Consider the following 5,891-nt stretch of genomic DNA (forward strand, 5'->3'; position numbering starts at 1 on the left):
GGCCAACAACAAATAACTTTCTTCTGAAACTTGTCAGTCTATTTCTTGTTCTGAGAAGTTAAAGCTATCCATGCAAGAAATTGCCAAGAAACTGAAGATCTCGTACAACGCTGTAGTTAGTCCATCATTTATTTTTTTAATCTGCCATTTCCAACTACAATAGTCAATTACAACATTAACAATGTCTACACTGTATTTCTGATCTACTTATTTTAAACTGACAAAAAAAAGATGCTTTTCTTTCAAAAACAAGGACATTTCTAAGTAACCCCAAACTTTTGAATGGCAGTGCATATATATATACATACATACATACATACATACATACATACACCCCCCCCCATTGGAAATGTGGCAGATAATTACACTGATGGAAGCAACAATCTGCAATATTAAAGCTGATCCATCCCCTAAAAAAATAAATAAATAAATATAAAACAATTATGCAACTCATTTCCATGACTTTACAAACCCTAATTTGACATTTTCAAATTTTAAATCTGCACAATCTCGAACAAACCTACAGTCACACAGATTTACAGACTAGAGGCAAATAAACTTTGCGTCAGTGTGTGAATTTGGGCCGGCTATAGGCTGCTTTGTTTTTATAGAGGAGCCGGTACACAATTCCCCAAAAACATGTAGTGCAGGTATGGCGCTCCGGACAGCTCCGGGCCAAGTCAAGCACTGATAGAACCATTTTACAGTGCCTGTTATTATTTCTCTACGTAAATTACTGTAACAGTCATACTCTGGGGCTACAGTAACTATAAATAGGATTAAAACTAAATAAAAATGCATTAAAACATGTTTTAGACTTACAATAACCAAATCCATGTCCATTATGTTTATGTTAATTAAACACATAAGGGAATCCTGTTGTCGTGGCTTTACTATCATTAAACTGAAGACATAGAGAATCTTTGATAAACTGTAATTAGTATTACGCGATCAACAGATTAATCATGTAAATGTAATTAACTAGGAAGTCGGAGCACCAAGGAAAAATATTCAGATTAAAGTTATAATTTCCTAAAATAACTTTTCAGATATTTTATCTGATCAATTAGTCTTCGAATTAATGAATTATTTACTTTACCTCACGTTAGTTTCATTCCAAACATCGTAAATTGTTAGTTATCTGCACAAACCGAGTCTTCACTATGAGTCATCCATACATCAATTGTCTTAAATAATTTATTTATTACTAACTAAGTAATTCACAGAAATGCATAAACAAACAAGGTAAATGTGGTTTCAAGAAATGATAGGGGAATGTGCCCTAGTGGGCTAAACCGGTATGGCGGTTTGTTAGACAAAAGGGGAAGTGGGGGTCGACTAAGACGTCACTACAGTGATAATTATAACAATTGAAATGCTAATCCCTTGCACATGAACGCTCACTCATTCGGGAACAATTGCAATCAATATATATATATTTACGCGCAGTGTGTCGTCTTGATCGCTAGTGAAAAGTTTGTTTGTCCGTCACTCTCCTTCTGGTGGTTATAGTGGATAGTTCAGCGACATTCATTCATTTCGTTATAGAGTGGATGTTTCGGCGGTTGTCGTTCTTCCCGTTCAATGATACCAAATTCCTAGCTGCAGACTAGTAATTAATATCAAAGACTTGTTCTTATTCTGTCGGTATCGATAGTCTAAGAGTTTAACCACGTGGTATGGTTAAAAGATTCAGCAACGGTCTGCAACCTTTTGTCCTCCCTTGATTGAGAGAATCATGGTCTGCAACCTTTAGCCATCTCGTAATTGAGGTAAGCTTGGTCTGCTGATTGAAAACCCGAGTGGGGGTTTTATTCGGAAGGGCCAAAAAAGGGCTGTCCCAGGAGGCCTGACCCTAACTGGGCTCAGGGGCGGTCCTCTGATTTAGTTCAAATCAAAAGGGAATTGTATTTTTATTCATTAAACAGTCCAAAATCATATTACACAATTATACAAACGGTATCATACTCCCTCATTCATCTTATACAAAAATTCGATGTAAACCTCATATCTGAGGCTATTATATAAACAGCATTATTGTAATGTGGCCACACTTGTCTCCCATGAGCTTCCCCAAGTTGTGACAAACAGACCAGTTCGTAGCTGGATTCTTCACCGATTTTTTATACTTTCTCCGGAACATGAAATTTGTTCGTACCTCAAGTTCTGTGAGGTGGAAGGATTTCCTTTGTCCTCTATGAAAATGTACTCTCTCTATACTGTGTGTCCATGAGGAGATCCTCAGGAATTTACGACGTCTCTGACCACAGCAACCTAGTTGAAGGAGGAAAGGGGGAGGCAGGGAGACGGGGATGGGGCTTGCTATACCCAGAGGTCAACGTCATGACACTGTCTATTCCTAAAAGTTACAGCATCAAACCTCTATACCCTTCAATCTAAAAACAGTACAGGAAAAACTGGTAAGATGGTTTCAGTGTTTGATGGGAATATTTCCTACAATAGTGGAATTATTCATACAACAAACCACCCAAGAACAAATATGCCAGTGTAACAAATAACTTTAATTGCTTTGGTTTTGGCAAAAATAAGGAAAAAAGTGCATCATATTGGTGGTCATAAGAAAAGAACATTAAAAAGACCACCACCCAACACACTGGGAATAAAAGTACATAACTGACATATTCAAAAACATGTAAAGCTAACACATTAAACTACTCTTACTATTATATTCCATGTTAAGCGTGAGAAAAAAAATTAAGAATAAAAGAGCAACAGTGAGGCACAGAAACTGGAGAATTTATGGGACAAACAAATGAACCCAAACTGATAGGGGGAATGACGAAGAACAGAATGAGATGAAAGACGAGAAAATAAGATTATAGTAAAACATGGCAAGACGGGGATAACACAACTTGAAATGGGACAGGTTCAGAACATTACAGACAAGATAGAAATGAGAAGAGTACCACTATGAAGACTAGGATAGTCAGACGGGGACATTTGGGAAACTGGAATGATTGAACTGCATATCTAACATCACTTCATAGATGTACTGTATATGTATTCGGAGATCCAGTCATTCAAAGCAGTACCTGAGACAGCGTAGACCTAGGGGAACATTACCAAAAAAGGAACACCTAACCCTAACATACACATGAATAAACACCTTCAAAACTATTTTCCCAAATACAGCTCAGGAGGGAGAATAGAGCGTAACACTAACTTCCTCTACTCTTCTCTCAACATTACTTTAGGCACTTGGAAAGAATGTGTTTTCATCATAACATGCTGAGAATCTTCAGTGTGCCTGTGCCTTAAAACTAATCTTCCATAAATCCACGTGAAGTGCTACTAAACTTGACTCCACCGACCCCATCCATCCTGCTCCTTTAGGTTGAGGAAGCCAGTGTCAATCTACAACACCGGATCTAGTGATACTCTGACTCTTAATCTATCGCCCCACCGACCCCACCCTAATCCCAACTACAGTAACCCACCTCTAGTCTGGAAGAATGGGGTAGGGCCATAATCTGTCACCCCTGACATATAGTGAGACAATGACCAAGCAGAGTCTGCAGCATGGCAACAATCCATCATGTGGGATGATCTTGACAACTGTATATGAAAGGTTTTCCAAAAACAGTGCTCTTTTTATTCCTTGTGCTTCATAACCAGCATGGTACTTTCACACGATTAAAAATATCAAATCTAAAAGAGGAACTAGATCATTTGGTGGGGGGAGTAAAATGAGGGAGAGGTAAAATAATATCTGAATGACTTGGGTTAGTTTCCCTAATAACTGTTCAAGCAATTTTCCCTTACAAACCCTCTAAACACAACCAGTAAAAAAATAAATAGGTGTGTAAACTTATTGCCGGTCACAGTGAAAAAAGTAGTGCTTCCTATTCCTTTAATTTTTTTGCAAAAGTTGTGTAAATGGCGTTTACCCTACACTGCATCACTGACTACAACTATACCGAATTGATTACATCTGTAAAACAATTAATACTATATTGAAATCATGATAAAACAGGACCACTGATAAATTCACTAGTATCCAGACACGCAGACCGCTTCATAACAGATGAGTTGTTGACACACAATCTTTGCATCAACACATTACACATAGTGGGGCAAAAAAGTATTTAGTCAGCCACCAATTGCGCAAGTTCTCCCACTTAAAAAGATGAGAGGCTTGTAATTTTCACCATAGGTACACTTCAACTATGACAGACAAAATGAGGAAAAAAAAAAACAAATCCAGAAAATCACATTGTAGGATTTTTAATGAATTTATTTGCAAATTATGGTGGAAAATAAGTATTTGGTCACCTACAAACAAGCAAGATTTCTGGCTCTCACAGACCTGTAACTTCTTCTTTAAAAGGCTCCTCTGTCCTCCACTTGTTACCTGTATTAATGGCACCTGTTTGAAATTGTTATCAGTATAAAAGACACCTGTCCACAACTTCAAACAGTCACACTCCAAACTCCACTATGGCCAAGACCAAAGAGCTGTCAAAGGACACCAGAAACAAAATTGAAGACTTGCACCAGGCTGGGAAGACTGAATCTGCAATAGGTAAGCAGCTTGGTTTGAAGAAATCAACTGTGGGAGCAATTATTAGGAAATGGAAGACATACAAGACCACTGATAATCTCCCTCGATCTGGGGCTCCACACAAGATCTCACCCCGTGGGGTCAAAATGATCACAAGAACGGTGAGCAAAACTCCCAGAACCACACGGGGGGACCTAGTGAATGACCTGCAGAGAGCTGGGACCAAAGTAATAAAGCCTACCATCAGTAACACACTACGCCGCCAGGGACTCAAATCCTGCAGTGCCAGACGTGTCCCCCTGCTTAAGCCAGTACATGTCCAGGCCCGTCTGAAGTTTGCTAGCGAGCATTTGGATGAAGAAGATTGGGAGAATGTCATATGGTCAGATGAAACCAAAATATAACTTTTTGGTAAAGAATGCTGAGTTGCATCCAAAGAACACCATACCTACTGTGAAGCATGGGGGTGGAAACATCATGCTTTGGGGCTGTTTTTCTGCAAAGGGACCAGGACGACTGATCCGTGTAAAGGAAAGAATGAATGGGGCCATGCATCGTGAGATTTTGAGTGAAAACCTCCTTCCATCAGCAAGGGCATTGAAGATTAAACGTGGCTGGGTCTTTCAGCATGACAATGATCCCAAACACACCGCCCGGGCAACAAAGGAGTGGCTTCGTAAGAAGCATTTCAAGGTCCTGGAGTGGCCTAGCCAGTCTCCAGATCTCAACCCCATAGAAAATATTTGCAGGGAGTTGAAAGTCTGTGTTGCCCAGCAACAGCCCCAAAACATCACTGCTCTAAAGGAGATCTGCATGGAGGAATGGGCCAAAATACCAGCAACTGTGTGTGAAAACCTTGTGAAGACTTACCGAAAACATTTGACCTCTGTCATTGCCAACAAAGGGTATATAACAAAGTATTGAGATAAACTTTTGTTATTGACCAAATACTTATTTTCCACCATAATGTGCAAATAAATTCATTAAAAATCCTACAATGTGATTTTCTGGATTTTTTTTCTCATATTGTCTGTCATAGTTGAAGTGTACCTATGATGACAATTACAGGCCTCTCATCTTTTTAAGTCGGAGAACTTGCACCATTGGTGGCTGACTAAATACTGTTTTGCCCCACTGTACATACTGAGGATATCACAAAATTGTCACCTCTGTTAGTTTGATCCCAGCAAACAACACATTGCTCATATTCACAAAACGACTCAAATTACACGGTTATCGCCAAGGGGTTTCGAGTGCTCACACTAATTAAAAATACTTATTTTCTCATCATCGATATACACATGTATGTACTGGTCTTAAAAAAGTTAATCTGCCTTGTCTTCACAGCAAATATATATATATATATATA

Source organism: Oncorhynchus mykiss, chromosome 5 (genome assembly GCF_013265735.2).
Source record: "Oncorhynchus mykiss isolate Arlee chromosome 5, USDA_OmykA_1.1, whole genome shotgun sequence".
Lineage (NCBI taxonomy): Eukaryota > Metazoa > Chordata > Actinopteri > Salmoniformes > Salmonidae > Oncorhynchus > Oncorhynchus mykiss.